Consider the following 18,457-nt stretch of genomic DNA (forward strand, 5'->3'; position numbering starts at 1 on the left):
AAAGAGTAAACTGTTTGAGACGATACTCCCATGGAGGAAAGTGCGCATGGTGACTGTTGTATTCAATCCCGATGCTATGCCCTGTGTCTCATCAACACTCTGATTGTCCACAGATTACAGAATGACTCCAGATGGGCTTCGGAAACTACTATTGGTCTTCCAGGTAACGATAAAAGCGTAGACTGTTTGAGACATTACTCCCATGGAGGAAAGTGCGCATGGTGACTGTTGTATTCAATCCCGATGCAAATTCTGTGTTTTTCGTCAACACTCTGATAGTCCACAGATTACAGAATGCCACTAGTTGTGCATCGGAAACCACTACTGTTCTTCCAGGGACGATCATAGTGTAGACTGTTTGAGACAACACTCCCATTTAGGAAAGTGCGTATGTTGACTGTTGTATTCAATCCCGACGCAATTTCTGCGTTTCATCAACACTCTGATAGTCCACAGATTACAGAATGCCACCAGATGTGCATCGGAAACCACTACTAGTCTTCCAGGGAACGATCAAAATGTAGACTGTTTGAGACATTACACCCGTGGAGCAATGTGCGCATGGTGACTGTTGTATTCAATCCCGATGCAATTTCTGTTTTTCATCAACACTTTGCAGGTCCACAGATTACAGAATGCATCCAGATGCGCATCGGAAACTACTAGTGGTCTTCCACGGGACGATCAAAGCGTACACTGTTTGAGACTTTACTCCCGTGGAGCAAAGTGCGCATGGTGACTGTTGTATTCAATCCCGATGCAATGCCCTGTGTCTCATCAACACTCTGATAGTCCACAGATTAAAGAATGCCTCAAGATGTGCATCGGAAACTACTACTGGTCTTCCAGGGATCGATCAAATCGTAGACTCTTAGAGACATTACTCCCGTGGAGGAAAGCGCGCATGGTGACTGTTGTATTCAATCCCGATGCAATTTCTGTGTTTCATCTACACTCTGAAAGTCCACAGATTACAGAATGCCTCCAGATGTGCATCGGAAACTACCACTGGTCTTCCAGGGACCGATCAAAGCGTAGAATGTTTGAGATATTACTAACATGGAGGAAAGTGCTCATGGTGACTGTTGTATTCAATCCCGATGCAATTTCTGTGTTTCATCAACACTTTGAAGGTCCACAGATTACAGAATGCATCCAGATGTGCATCGGAAACTACTACTGGTCTTCCAGGGAACGATCAAAGCGTAGACTGTTTGAGACATTACTCCCGTGGAGCAAAGTGCGCATGGTGACTGTTGTATTCAATCCCGATGCAATTTCTGTGTTTCAACAACACACTGATAGTCCACAGATTACAGAAAGCCACCAGATGTGCATCGGAAACTACTTCTGGTCTTCCAGGGAACGATCAAAGCGTAGACTGTTTGAGACATTACTTCTGTGGAGGAAAGTGAGCATGCTGACTGTTGTATTCAATCCGGATGCAATTTCCGTGTTTCATCAACACTCTGATAGTCCACAGATTACAGAATGGTTCCAGGTGTGCATCGGAATCTATTTCTGGTCTCCCAGGGAACGATCAAAGCGTAGACTGTTTTAGACACTACTCCCATGGAGGAAAGTGCGCATGGTGACTGTTGTATTCAATCCCGATGCAATTTCTGTGTTTCATCAACACTCTGACAGCCCACAGAATACAGAATGCCTCCAGATGTGCATCGGAAACTACTACTGGTCTTCCAGGGAACGATTAAAGCGTAAACTGTGAGAGACATTACTCCCATGGAGGAAAGTGCGCGTGGTGAATGTTGTATTTCAACCCGATGAAATTTCTGTGTTTTATCAACACTCTGATAGTCCACAAATAACAGAATGCCACCAGACGTGCAACGGAAACTACTACTGGTCTTCCTGGGAACGATCAAAGCGTAGACTGTTTGAGACATTACTTTTGTGGAGGAAAGTGAGCATGGTGATTGTTGTATTCAATCCCGATGCAATTTCAGTGTTTCATCAACACTCTGATAGTCCACAGATTACAGAAAGCCACCAGATGTGCATCGGAAACTACTACTGGTCTTCCAGGGAACGATCAAAGCGTAGACTGTTTGAGACATTACTCCCATGGAGGAAAGTGCGCATGGTGACTGTTTTAGTCTAAGCCGATGCAGTTTCTGTGTTTCATCAACACTCTGATAGTCCACAGATTACAGAATGCCACCAGATGTGCATCGGAAACTGCTTCCGGTCTTCCAGGGAACTATCAAAGTGGAGACTGTATGAGACACTACTCCCATGGAGGAAAGTGCGCATGGTGACTGTTGTATTCAATCCCGATGCAATTTCTGTGTTTCATCAACACACTAACGGACCACAGATTACAGAATGCCTCCAGATGTGCATCGGAAACTAATACTGGTCTTCCAGTGAACGATTAAAGCGTAAACTGTTTGAGACAATACTCCCATGGAGGAAAGTGCGCATGGTGACTGTTGTATTCAATCCCGATGCTATGCCCTGTGTCTCATCAACACTCTGATTGTCCACAGATTACATAATGACTCCAGATGGGCTTCGGAAACTACTATTGGTCTTCCAGGTAACGATAAAAGCGTAGACTGTTTGAGACATTACTCCCATGGAGGAAAGTGCGCATGGTGACTGTTGTATTCAATCCCGATGCAAATTCTATGTTTTTCGTCAACACTCTGATAGTCCACAGATTACAGAATGCCACTAGTTGTGCATCGGAAACCACTACTGTTCTTCCAGGGACGATCATAGTGTAGACTGTTTGAGACAACACTCCCATTTAGGAAAGTCCGTATGTTGACTGTTGTATTCAATCCCGACGCAATTTCTGCGTTTCATCAACACTCTGATAGTCCACAGATTACAGAATGCCACCAGATGTGCATCGGAAACTACTACTAGTGTTCCAGGGAACGATCAAAGCGTAGACTGTTTGAGACATTACACCCGTGGAGCAATGTGCGCATGGTGACTGTTGTATTCAATCCCGATGCAATCTCTGTGTTTCATCAACACTTTGCAGTTCCACAGATTACAGAATGCATCCAGATGTGCATCGGAAACTACTAGTGGTCTTCCATGGGACGATCAAAGCGTACACTGTTTGAGACTTTACTCCCGTGGAGCAAAGTGCGCATGGTGACTGTTGTATTCAATCCCGATGCAATGCCCTGTGTCTCATCAACACTCTGATAGTCCACAGATTAAAGAATGCCTCAAGATGTGCATCGGAAACTACTACTGGTCTTCCAGGGATCGATCAAATCGTAGACTCTTAGAGACATTACTCCCATGGAGGAAAGTGCGCATGGTGACTGTTGTATTCAATCCCGATGCAATTTCTGTGTTTCATCTACACTCTGAAAGTCCACAGATTACAGAATGCCTCCAGATGTGCATCGGAAACTACCACTGGTCTTCCAGGGACCGATCAAAGCGTAGAATGTTTGAGATATTACTAACATGGAGGAAAATGCTCATGGTGACTGTTGTATTCAATCCCGATGCAATTTCTGTGTTTCATCAACACTTTGAAGGTCCACAGATTACAGAATGCATCCAGATGTGCATCGGAAACTACTACTGGTCTTCCAGGGAACGATCAAAGCGTAGACTGTTTGAGACATTACTCCCGTGGAGCAAAGTGCGCATGGTGACTGTTGTATTCAATCCCGATGCAATTTCTGTGTTTCAACAACACACTGATAGTCCACAGATTACAGAAAGCCACCAGATGTGCATCGGAAACTACTTCTGGTCTTCCAGGGAACGATCAAAGCGTAGACTGTTTGAGACATTACTTCTGTGGAGGAAAGTGAGCATGCTGACTGTTGTATTCAATCCGGATGCAATTTCCGTGTTTCATCAACACTCTGATAGTCCACAGATTACAGAATGGTTCCAGGTGTGCATCGGAATCTATTTCTGGTCTCCCAGGGAACGATCAAAGCGTAGACTGTTTTAGACACTACTCCCATGGAGGAAAGTGCGCATGGTGACTGTTGTATTCAATCCCGATGCAATTTCTGTGTTTCATCAACACTCTGACAGCCCACAGAATACAGAATGCCTCCAGATGTGCATCGGAAACTACTACTGGTCTTCCAGGGAACGATTAAAGCGTAAACTGTGAGAGACATTACTCCCATGGAGGAAAGTGCGCGTGGTGAATGTTGTATTTCAACCCGATGAAATTTCTGTGTTTTATCAACACTCTGATAGTCCACAAATAACAGAATGCCACCAGACGTGCAACGGAAACTACTACTGGTCTTCCTGGGAACGATCAAAGCGTAGACTGTTTGAGACATTACTTTTGTGGAAGAAAGTGAGCATGGTGATTGTTGTATTCAATCCCGTTGCAATTTCTGTGTTTCATCAACATTTTGCAGGTCCACAGATTACAGAATGCATCCAGATGTGCATCGGAAACTAGTAGTGGTCTTCCACGGGACGATCAAAGCGTACACTGTTTGAGACTTTACTCCCGTGGAGCAAAGTGCGCATGGTGACTGTTGTATTCAATCCCGGTGCTATGCCCTGTGTCTCATCAACACTCTGATAGTCCACAGATTAAGGAATGCCTCAAGATGTGCATCGGAAACTACTACTGGTCTTCCAGGGAACGATCAAAGCGTAGACTCTTAGAGACATTACTCCCATGGAGGAAAGTGCGCATGGTTACTGTTGTATTCAATCCCGATGCAATTTCTGTGTTTCATCTACACTCTGATATTCCACAGATTACAGAATGCCTCCAGATGTGCATCGGAAACTACCACTGGTCTTCCAGGGATCGATCAAAGCGTAGAATGTTTGAGACATTACTAACATGGAGGAAAGTGTTCATGGTGACTGTTGTATTCAATCCCGATGCAATTTCTGTGTTTCATCAACACTTTGAAGGTCCACAGATTACAGAATGCATCCAGATGTGCATCGGAAACTACTACTGGTCTTCCAGGGAACGATCAAAGCGTAGACTGTTTGAGACATTACTCCCATGGAGGAAAGTGCGCATGGTGACTGTTGTATTCAATCCCGATGCCATTTCTGTGTTTCAACAACACACTGATAGTCCACAGATTACAGAATGCCACCAGATGTGCATCGGAAACTACTACTGGTCTTCCAGGGAACGATCAAAGCGTAGACTGTATGAGACATTACTCCCATGGAGGAAAGTGCGCATGGTGACTGTTGTATTCAATCCCGATGCAATTACTGTGTTTCATCAACACTCTGATAGTCCACAGATTACAGAATGCCACCAGTCGTGCAACGGAAACTACTACTGGTCTTCCTGGGAACGATCAAAGCGTAGACTGTTTGAGACATTACTCCCATGGAGGAAAGTGCGCATGGTGAATGTTTTAGTCAAACCCGATGCAATTTCCGTGTTTCATCAACACTCTGATAGTCCACAGATTACAGAATGCCTCCAGATGTGCATCGGAAACTACTACTGGTCTTCCAGGGAACGATCAAAGCGTAGACTGTTTGAGACATTACTCCCATGGAGGAAGGTACGCATGGTGACTGTTGTATTCAATCCCGATGCAATTTCTGTGTTTCATCATCACTCTGATAGTCCGCAGATTACAGAATGCCACCAGACGTGCATCGGAAATTACTACTGGTCTTCCATGGAACGATCAAAGCGTAGACTGTTTGAGACATTACTTCTGTGGAGAAAAGTGAGCATTGTGTCTGTTGTATTCAATCCCAAAGCCATTTCTGTGTTTCATCAACACTCTGATAGTCCACAGATTACAGAATGCCTCCAGATGTGCATCGGAAACTACTACTGGTCATCCAGGGAACGATTAAAGCGTAGACTGTTTGAGACACTACTCCCATGGAGGATAGTGCGCATGGTGACTGTTGTATTCAATCCCTATGCAATTTCTGTGTTTCGTCAACACTCTGATAGTCCACAAATTACAGAATGCCACCAGGTGTGCATCGGAAACTACTATTGGTCTTCCAGGGAACGATCAAAGCGTAGACTGTTTGAGACATTACTCCCGTGGAGGAAACTGCGCATGGTGAATGTTTTAGTCAAACCCGATGCAATTTCTGTGTTTCATCAACACTCTGATAGTCCACAGATTACAGAATGCCTCCAAATGTGCATCGGAAACTACTACTGGTCTTCCAGGGAATTCAAAGCGTAGACTATTTGAGACATTACTCCCATGGATTAAAGTGCGCATGGTGACTGTTGTATTCACTCCCGATGCATTTTCTGTGTTTCATCAACACTCTGATAGTCCACAGATTACAGAATGCCACCAGATGTGCATCGGAAACTACTTCTGGTCTTCCAGGGATCTATCAAAATGTAGACTGTTTCAGACACTATTCCCATGGAGAAAATGCGCATGGTGACTGTTGTATTCAATCCCGATGCAATTTCTGTGTTTCATCAACACTCTGATAGTCCACAGATTACAGAATGCCACCAGATGTGCATCGGAAACTACTTCTAGCCTTCCAGGGAACTATCAAAGTGTAGACTCTTTGAGACACAACTCCCATGGAGGAAAGAGCGCATGGTGACTGTTGTATTCAATCCCGATGCAATTTCTGTGTTTCATCAACACTCTGATAGTGATCAGATTACAGAATGCCTCAAGATTTGCATCGGAAACTACCACTGGTCTTCCATTGAACGATCAATACGTAGACTCTTAGAGACATTACTCGCATGGAGGAAAGTGCGCATGGTGACTGTTTTATTCAAACCCGATGCAATTTCAGTGTTGCATCAACACTCTGATAGTCCACAGATTACAGAATGCCACCAGATGTGCATCGGAAACTACTACTGGTCTTCCTGGGAACGATCAAAGCGTAGACTGTTTGAGACAATACTCCCGTGGAGCAAAGTGCGCATGCTGACTGTTGTATTCAATCCCGATGCAATTTCTGTGTTTCAACAACACACTGATAGTCCACAGATTACAGAAAGCCACCAGATGTGCATCGGAAACTACTACTGGTCTTCCAGGGAACGATCAAAGCGTAGACTGTTTGAGACATTACTTCTGTGGAGGAAAGTGAGCATGGTGACTGTTGTATTCAATCCGGATGCAATTTCTGTGTTTCATCAACACTCTGATAGTCCACAGATTACAGAATGCCTCCAGGTGTGCATCGGAAACTACTACTGGTCTTCCAGGGTACGATTAAAGCGTAGACTCTTAGAGACATTACTCCCATGAAGGAAATTGCGCATGGTGACTGTTGTATTCAATCCCGATGCAATATCTGTGTTTCATCTACACTCTGATAGTCCACAGATTACAGAATGCCTCCAGATGTGCATCGGAAACTACCACTGGTCTTCCAGGGCGCGATCAAAGCGTAGAATGTTTGAGACATTACTAACATGGAGGAAAGTGTTCATGGTGACTGTTGTATTCAATCCCGATGCAATTTCTGTGTTTCATCAACACTTTGAAGGTCCACAGATTGCAGAATGCATCCAGATGTGCATCGGAAACTACTACTGGTCTTCCAGGGAACGATCAAAGCGTAGACTGTTTGAGACACTACTCCCAAGGAGGAAAGTGCGCATGGTGACTGTTGTATTTAATCGGAATGCAATTTCTGTGTTTCATCAACACTCTGATACACCACAGATTACGGAATGCCACCAGATGTGCATCGGTAACTACTACTGTCTTCCTGGGAACGATCAAAGCGTATACTGTTTGAGACATTACTCCCATGGAGGAAAGTGCGCATGGTGACTGTTGTATTCAATCCTGATGCTATGCCCTGTGTCTCATCAACACTCTGATTGTCCACAGATTACAGAATGACTCCAGATGGGCTTCGGAAACTACTACTGGTCTTCCAGGGAACGATCAAAGCGTAGACTGTTTGAGACATTACTCTCATGGAGGAAAGTGCGCATGGTGACTGTTGTATTCAATCCCGATGCAATTTCTATGTTTCATCAACACTCTGACAGCCCACAGATTACAGAATGCCTCCAGATGTGCATCGGTAACTACTACTGGCCTTCCAGGGAACGATTAAAGCGTAAACTGTTTGAGACATTACTCCCATGGAGGAAAGTGCGCATGGTGACTGTCGTATTCAATCCCGATACAATGTGTGTGTTTCATCAACACTCTAATAGTCCACAGATTACAGAATCCTTCCAGATGTGCATCGGAAACTACTACTGGTCTTCCAGGGAACGATCAAAGCGTAGACTGTTTGGAACACTACTCCCGTGGAGCAAAGTGCGCATGGTGACAGCTGTATTCAATCCCGATGCAATTTCTGTTATCTCATCAACACTCTGATTGTCCACAGATTACAGAATGCCTCCAGATGTGCATCGGAAACTACTATGGTCTTCCAGGGATCTCAAAGCGTAGACTGTTTGAGACATTACTCCCATGGAGGAAAGTGCGCATGGTGACTGTTGTATTCAATCCCGATGCTATGCCCTGTGTCTCATCAACACTCTGATTGTCCACAGATTACAGAATGACTCCAGATGGGCATCGGAAACTACTACTGGTCTTCCAGGTAACGATCAAAGCGTAGACTGTATGAGACATTACTCCCATGGAGGAAAGTGCGCATGGTGACTGATGTATTCAATCCCGATGCAATTTCTGTGTTTCATCAACACTTTGATGGTCCACAGATTACAGAATGCATCCAGATGTGCATCGGAAACTACTATTGGTCTTCCAGGGAACGATTAAAGCGTAGACTGTTTCAGACATTACTACTGTGGAGCAAAGTGCGCATGGTGACTGTTGTATTCAATCTCGATGCAATTTCTGTGTTTCATCAACACACTGATAGTCCACAGATTACAGAATACCTCCAGATGTGCATCGGAAACTACTACTGGTCTTCCAGGGATCTCAAAGCGTAGACTCTTTGAGACATTACTCCCATGGAGGAAAGTGCACATGGTGACTGTTGTATTCAATCCCGATGCAATTTCTGTGTTTCAACAACACTCTGATAGTCCACAGATTACAGAAAGCCATCAGATGTGCATCGGAAACTACTACTGGTCTTCCAGGGAACGATCAAAGCGTAGACTGTTTGAGAATTTACTGCCATGGAGGAAACTGCGCATGGTGACTGTTGTATTCAATCCCGATGCAATTTCTGTGTTTCATCAACACACTGATTGTCCACAGATTACAGATTACCTCCATATGTTCATCGGGAACTACTACTGCTCTTCCAGGGAACGATCAAAACGTAGACTGTTTGAGACGTTACTCCCATGGAGGAAAGTGCGCATGGTGACTGTTGTATTCAATCCCGATGCAATTTCTGTGTTTCATCAACATTCTGACCGCCCACAGATTACAGAATGCCTCCAGATGTGCATAAGAAACTACTACTGGTCTTCCAGAGAACGATTAAAGCGTAAACTGTTTGAGACATTACTCTAATGGAGGAAAGTGCGCATGGTGTCTGTCGTATTCAATCCCGATGCAATTTCTGTGTTTCATCAACACTCCTATAGTCCACAGATTACAGAAAGCCACCAGATGTGCATCGGAAACTACTACTGGTCTTCCAGGGAACGATCAAAGCGTAGACTGTTTGAGACATTACTCCCGTGGAGGGAACTGCGCATAGTGACTGTTGTATTCAATCCCGATGCATTTTCTGTGTTTCATCAACACTTTGATGGTCCACAGATTACAGAATGCATCCACATGTGCATCGGAAACTCCTACTGGTCTTCCAGGGAATGATTAAAGCGTAAATTGTTTGAGACATTACTACTGTGTAGCAAAGTGCGCATGGTGACTTTTGTATTCAATCCCGATGCAATTTCTGTGTTTCATCAAGACACTGATAGTCCACAGATTACAGAATACCTCCAGATGTGCATCGGAAACTACTACTGGTCTTCCAGGGATCTCAAAGTGTAGACTGTTTGAGACATTACTCCCATGGAGGAAAGTGCGCATAATGACTGTTGTATTCAATCCCGATGCAATTTCTGTGTTTCAACAACACTCTGATAGTCCACAGATTACAGAAAGCCACCAGATGTGCATCGGAAACTACTACTGGTCTTCCAGGGATCGATCAAAGCGTAGACTGTTTGAGACATTACTCCCATGGAGGAAAGTGCGCATGGTGACGGTTGTATTCAATCAACGATGCAATTTCGGTGTTTCATCAACACACTGATAGTCCACAGATTACAGAATACCTCCATATGTGCATCGGAAACTACTACTGGTCTTCCAGGGAACTATCAAAGCGTAGACTGTTTGAGACGTTACTCCCATGGGGGAAAGTACGCATGTTGACTGTTGTATTCAATCCCGATGCAATTTCTGTGTTTCATCAACACTCTGATACACCACAGAGTAAAGAATGCCACCAGATGTGCATCGGAAACTACTACTGTCTTCCTGGAACGATCAAAGCGTAGACTGTTAGAGACATTTCTCCTATGGAGGAAAGTGCGCATGGTGACTGTTGTATTGAATCCCGATGCAATTTCTGTGTTTCATCAACACTCTGATAGTCCACAGATTACAGAATGCCACCAGACGTGCAACGGAAACTACTACTGGTCTTCCAGGGAACGATCAAAGCGTAGACTGTTTGAGACATTACTCCCTTGGAGGAAAGTGCGCATGGTGACTGTTGTATTCAATCCCCATGCAATTTCTGTGTTTCATCAACACACTGATAGTCTACAGTTTACAGAAAGCCACCAGATGTGCATCGGAAACTACTACTGGTCTTCCAGGGAACGATCAAAGCGTAGACTGTTTGAGACATTACTCCCATGGAGGAAAGTGCGCATGGTGACTGTTGTATTCAATCCCCATGCAATTTCTGTGTTTCATCAACACACTGATAGTCCACAGATTACAGAATACCTCCATATGTGCATCGGAAACTACTACTACTGCTCTTCCAGGGAACGATCAAAGCGTAGACTGTTTGAGACCTTACTCCCATGGAGGAAAGTGCGCATGGTGACAGTTGTATTCAATCCCGATGCAATTTCTGTGTTTCATCAACATTCTGACCGCCCACAGATTACAGAATGCATCCAGATGTGCATCGGAAACTACTACTGCTCTTCCAGGGAACGATCAAAGCGTAGACTGTTTGAGACGTTACTCCCATGGAGGAAAGTACGCATGGTGACTGTTGTATTCAATCCTGATGCAATTTCTGTGTTTCATCAACACTCTGATACACCACAGATTACAGAATGCCACCAGATGTGCATCGGAAACTACTACTGTCTTCCTGGAACGATCAAAGCGTAGACAGTTAGAGACATTACTCCCATGGAGGAAAGTGCGCATGGTGACTGTTGTATTCTATCCCGATGCTAATTCTGTGTTTCGTCAACACTCTGATACACCACAGATTACGGAATGCCACCAGATGTGCATCGGAAACTACTACTGTCTTCCTGGGAACGATCAAAGCGTAAACTGTTTGAGACATTACTCCCATGGAGGAAAGTGCGCATGGTGACTGTTGTATTCAATCCTGATGCTATGCCCTGTGTCTCATCAACACTCTGATTGTCCACAGATTACAGAATGACTCCAGATGGGCTTCGGAAACTACTACTGGTCTTCCAGGTAACGATCAAAGCGTAGACTGTATGAGACATTACTCCCATGGAGGAAAGTGCGCATGGTGACTGTTGTATTCAATCCCGATGCAATTTCTGTGTTTCATCAACATTCTGACCGCCCACAGATTACAGAATGCCTCCAGATGTGCATAAGAATCTACTACTGGTCTTCCAGCTAACGATTAAAGCGTAAACTGTTTTAGACATTACTCCCATGGAGGAAAGTGCGCATGGTGACTGTCGTATTCAATCCCGATGCAATTTCTGTGTTTCATCAACACTCTGATAGTCCACAGATTACAGAATTTCTCCAGATGTGCATCGGAAACTACTACTGGTCTTCCAGGGAACTCAAAGCGTAGACTGTTTGTGACATTACTCCCATGGAGGAAAGTGCGCATGGTGACTCTTGTATTCAATCCCGATGCTAATTCTGTGTTTCGTCAACACTCTGATAGTCCACAGATTACAGAATGCCACCAGTTGTGCATCGGAAACTACTAGTGGTCTTCCAGGGAACGATCAAAGCGTAGACTCTTTGAGACATTACTCCCGTGGAGGAAGCTGCGCATGGTGACTGTTGTATTCAATCCCGATGCAATTTCTGTGTTTCAACAACACTCGGATAGTCCACAGATTACAGAATGCATCCAGATGTGCATCGGAAACTACTTCTGGTCTTCCAGGGAACTATCAAAGCGTAGACTGTTTGAGACACTACTCCCATGGAGGAAAGTGCGCATGGTGACTGTTGTATTCAATCCCGATGCAATTTCTGTGTTTCATCAACACTCTGATAGTCCATAGATTACAGAATGCGTCCAGATGTGCATCGGAAACTACTACTGGTCTTCCAGGGAACGATCAATACGTAGACTCTTGGAGACATTACTCCCATGGAGAAAAGTGCGCATGGTGACTGTTTTATTCAATCCCGGTGCAATTTCTGTTATCTCATCAACACTCTGATTGTCCACAGATTATAGAATGCCTCCAGATGTGCATCGGAAACTACTACTGGTCTTCCAGGGAACAATTAAAGCGTAGACTGTTTAAGACACTACTCCCATGGAGGAAAGTGCGCATGGTGACTGTTGTATTCAATCCCGATGCAATTTCTGTGTTTCATCAACACTCTGATACTCCTCAGATTACAGAATGCCACCAGATGTGCATCGGAAACTACTACTGTCTTCTTGGGAACGATCAAAGCGTAGACTGTTAGAGACATTACTCCCATGGAGGAAAGTGCGCATGGTGACTGTTGTATTCAATCCCGATGCTAATTCTGTGTTTCGTCAACACTCTGATAGTCCAAAGGTTACAGAATGCCAAGAGTTGTGCATCGGAAACTACTAGTGGTCTTTCAGGGAACGATCAAAGCGTAGACTGTTTGAGACACTACTCCCATGGAGAAAAGTGCGCATGGTGACTGTTGTATTCAATTCCGATGCAATTTCTGTGTTTCATCAACACTCTGATAGTCCATAGATTACAGAATGCGTCCAGATGCGCATCGGAAACGACTACTAGTCTTCCAGGGAACGTTCAATACGTAGACTCTTAGAGACATTACTCCCATGGAGCAAAGTGCGCATGGTGACTGTTGTATTCATTCCCGATGCAATTTCTGTGTTTCATCACCATTCTGACCGCACACAGATTACAGAATGCCTCCAGATGTGCATAAGAAACTACTACTGGTCTTCCAGTGAACGATTAAAGCGTAAACTGTTTGAGACATTACTAATATGGAGGAAAGTCCGCATGGTGACTGTCGTATTCAATCCAGATGCAATTTCTGTGTTTCATCAACACTCTGATAGTCCACAGATAACAGAATTTCTCCAGATGTGCATCGGAAACTACTACTGGTCTTCCAGGGAACTCAAAGCGTAGACTGTCTGTGACATTACTCCCATGGAGGAAAGTGCGCATGGTGACTCTTGTATTCAATGCCGATGCTAATTCTGTGTTTCGTCAACACTCTGATAGTCCACAGATTACAGAATGCCACCAGTTGTGCATCGGAAACTACTAGTGGTCTTCCAGGGAACGATCAAATCGTAGACTGTTTGAGACATTACTCCCGTGGAGGAAACTGCATATGGTGACTGTTGTATTCAATCCCGATGCAATTTCTGTGTTTCAACAACACTCGGATAGTCCACAGATTACAGAATGCATCCAGATGTGCATCGGAAACTACTTCTGGTCTTCCAGGGAACTATCAAAGCGTAGACTGTTTGAGACACTACTCCCATGGAGGAAAGTGCGCATGGTGACTGTTGTATTCAATCCCGATGCAATTTCTGTGTTTCATCAACACTCTGATAGTCCATAGATTACAGAATGCGTCCAGATGTGCATCGGAAACTACTACTGGTCTTCCAGGGAACAATCAATACGTAGACTCTTAGAGACATTACTCCCATGGAGAAAAGTGCGCATGGTGACTGTTGTACTCAATCCCGATGCAATTTCTGTTATCTCATCAACGCTCTGATTGTCCACAGATTATAGAATGCCTCCAGATGTGCATCGGAAACTACTACTGGTCTTCCAGGGAACGATCAATACGTAGACTTTTAGAGACATTACTCCCATGGAGGAAAGTGCGTAAGGTGACTGTTTTATTCAAACCCGATGCAATTTCTGTGTTTCATCAACACTCTGATAGTCCACAGATTACAGAATTCCTCCAGATGAGCATCGGAAACTACTACTGGTCTTCCAGGGAACGATTAAATCATAGACTCTTTGAGCCATTACTCCCATGGAGGAAAGTGCGCATGGTGACTGTTGTATCAATCCCGATGCAATTTCTGTGTTTCATCAACACTCTGATAGTCCACAGATTACAGAATGCCACCAGATGTGCATCGGAAACTACTACTGGTCTTAAAGGGAACGATCAAAGCCTAGACTGTTTGAGACGTTACTCCCGTGGAGCAATGTGGGCATGGTTACTATTGTATTCAATCCCGATGCAATTTCTGTGTTTCATCAACACTTTGAAGGTCCACAGATTACAGAATGCCACGAGATGTGCATCGGAAACTACTACTGGTCTTCCAGGGAACTATCAAAGCGTAGACTATTTCAGACACTACTCCCATGGAGGAAAGTGCGCATGATGACTGTTGTATTCAATCCCGATGCAATTTCTGTGTTTCGTCAACACTTTGAAGGTCCACAGATTACAGAATACCTCCAGATGTGCATCGGAAACTACTGCTGCTCTTCCAGGGGACGATCAAAGCGTAGACTGTTTGGGACGTTACTCCCATGGAGGAAAAAGCGCATGGCGACTGTTGTATTCAATCCCGATGCAATTTCTGTGTTTCATCAACACTCTGACAGCCCACAGATTACAGAATGCCTCCAGATGTGCATCGGAAACTACTACTGGTCTTCCAGGGAACGATTAAAGCGTAAACTGTTTGAGACATTACTCCCATGGAGGAAAGTTCGCATGGTGTCTGTCGTATTCAATCCCGATGCAATGTCTGTGTTTCATCAACACTCTAATAGTCCACAGATTACAGAATCCTTCAAGATGTGCATCGGAAACTACTACAGGTCTTCCATGGAAGGATCAAAGCGTAGACTGTTTGAGACATTACTCCCTTGGAGTAAAGTGCCCATGGTGACTGTTCTATTCAATCCCGATGCAATTTCTGTGTTTCATTAACACTATGATAGTCCACAGATTACAGAATGCCTCCAGATGTGCATCGGAAACTACTTCTGGTCTTCCAGGGAACGATCAAAACGTAGCCTGTATGAGACATTACTCCCATGGAGGAAGGTGCGCATGGTGACTGTTGTATTCAATCCCGATGCAATTTCTGTGTTTCATCAACACTCTGATACTCCACAGGTTACAGAATGCCTCCAGATGTGCATCGGAAACTACTTCTGGTCTTCCAGGGAACGATCATTACGTAGAGTCTTAGAGACATTACTCCCATGGAGCAAAGTGCGCATGGTGACTGTTGTATTCAATCCCGATGCAATTTCTGTTATCTCATGAACACTCTGATTGTCCACAGAATATAGAATACCTCCAGATGTGCATCGGAAACTACTACTGGTCTTCCAGGGAACAATTAAAGCGTAGACTGTTTGAGACACTACTCCCATGGAGGAAAGTGGGCATGGTGACTGTTGTATTCAATCCTGATGCAATTTCTGTGTTTCATCAAAACTCTGATACACCACAGATTACAGAATGCCACCAGATGTGCATCGGAAACTACTACTGTCTTCCTGGGAACGATCAAAGCGTAGATTGTTAGAGACATTACTCCCATGGAGGAAAGTGCGAATGGTGACTGTTGTATTCAATTCCGATCCTAATACTGTGTTTCGTCAACACTGTGATAGTCCACAGATTACAGAATGCCACCAGTTGTGCATCGGAAACTACTTCTGGTCTTCCAGGGAACTATCAAAGCGTAGACTGTTTGAGACACTACTCCCATGGAGGAAAGTGGGCATGGTGACTGTTGTATTCAATCCTGATGCAATTTCTGTGTTTCATCAAAACTCTGATACACCACAGATTACAGAATGCCACCAGTTGTGCATCGGAAACTACTAGTGGTCTTCCAGGGAACGATCAAAGCGTAGACTCTTTGAGACATTACTCCCGTGGAGGAAGCTGCGCATGGTGACTGTTGTATTCAATCCCGATGCAATTTCTGTGTTTCAACAACACTCGGATAGTCCACAGATTACAGAATGCATCCAGATGTGTATAGGAAACTACTTCTGGTCTTCCAGGGAACTATCAAAGCGTAGACTGTTTGAGACACTACTCCCATGGAGGAAAGTGCGCATGGTGACTGTTGTATTCAATCCCGATGCAATTTCTGTGTTTCATCAACACTCTGATAGTCCATAGATTACAGAATGCGTCCAGATGTGCATCGGAAACTACTTCTGGTCTTCCAGGGAACGATCAATACGTAGACTCTTGGAGACATTACTCCCATGGAGAAAAGTGCGCATGGTGACTGTTTTATTCAATCCCGGTGCAATTACTGTTATCTCATCAACACTCTGATTGTCCACAGATTATAGAATGCCTCCAGATGTGCATCGGAAACTACTACTGGTCTTCCAGGGAACAATTAAAGCGTAGATTGTTTAAGACACTACTCCCATGGAGGAAAGTGCGCATGGTGACTGTTGTATTCAATCCCGATGCAATTTCTGTGTTTCATCAACACTCTGATACTCCTCAGATTACAGAATGCCACCAGATGTGCATCGGAAACTACTACTGTCTTCCTGGGAACGATCAAAGCGTAGACTGTTAGAGACATTACTCCCATGGAGGAAAGAGCGCATGGTGACTGTTGTATTCAATCCCGATGCTAATTCTGTGTTTCGTCAACACTCTGATAGTCCAAAGGTTACAGAATGCCAAGAGTTGTGCATCGGAAACTACTAGTGGTCTTCCAGGGAACGATCAAAGCGTAGGCTGTTTGAGACACTACTCCCATGGAGAAAAGTGCGCATGGTGACTGTTGTATTCAATTCCGATGCAATTTCTGTGTTTCATCAACACTCTGATAGTCCATAGGTTACAGAATGCGTCCAGATGCGCATCGGAAACTACTACTAGTCTTCCAGGGAACGTTCAATACGTAGACTCTTAGAGACATTACTCCCATGGAGCAAAGTGCGCATGGTGACTGTTGTATTCATTCCCGATGCAATTTCTGTGTTTCATCACCATTCTGACCGCACACAGATTACAGAATGCCTCCAGATGTGCATAAGAAACTACTACTGGTCTTCCAGTGAACGATTAAAGCGTAAACTGTTTGAGACATTACTAATATGGAGGAAAGTCCGCATGGTGACTGTCGTATTCAATCCAGATGCAATTTCTGTGTTTCATCAACACTCTGATAGTCCACAGATAACAGAATTTCTCCAGATGTGCATCGGAAACTACTACTGGTCTTCCAGGGAACTCAAAGCGTAGACTGTCTGTGACATTACTCCCATGGAGGAAAGTGCGCATGGTGACTCTTGTATTCAATGCCGATGCTAATTCTGTGTTTCGTCAACACTCTGATAGTCCACAGATTACAGAATGCCACCAGTTGTGCATCGGAAACTACTAGTGGTCTTCCAGGGAACGATCAAATCGTAGACTGTTTGAGACATTACTCCCGTGGAGGAAACTGCGCATGGTGACTGTTGTATTCAATCCCGATGCAATTTCTGTGTTTCAACAACACTCGGATAGTCCACAGATTACAGAATGCATCCAGATGTGCATCGGAAACTACTTCTGGTCTTCCAGGGAACTATCAAAGCGTAGACTGTTTGAGACACTACTCCCATGGAGGAAAGTGCGCATGGTGACTGTTGTATTCAATCCCGATGCAATTTCTGTGTTTCATCAACACTCTGATAGTCCATAGATTACAGAATGCGTCCAGATGTGCATCGGAAACTACTACTGGTCTTCCAGGGAACAATCAATACGTAGACTTTTAGAGACATTACTCCCATGGAGAAAAGTGCGCATGGTGACTGTTGTATTCAATCCCGATGCAATTTCTGTTATCTCATCAACGCTCTGATTGTCCACAGATTATAGAATGCCTCCAGATGTGCATCGGAAACTACTACTGGTCTTCCAGGGAACGATCAATACGTAGACTTTTAGAGACATTACTCCCATGGAGGAAAGTGCGTAAGGTGACTGTTTTATTCAAACCCGATGCAATTTCTGTGTTTCATCAACACTCTGATAGTCCACAGATTACAGAATTCCTCCAGATGAGCATCGGAAACTACTACTGGTCTTCCAGGGAA

This window comes from Schistocerca gregaria, chromosome 10, assembly GCF_023897955.1.
Source record: "Schistocerca gregaria isolate iqSchGreg1 chromosome 10, iqSchGreg1.2, whole genome shotgun sequence".
Lineage (NCBI taxonomy): Eukaryota > Metazoa > Arthropoda > Insecta > Orthoptera > Acrididae > Schistocerca > Schistocerca gregaria.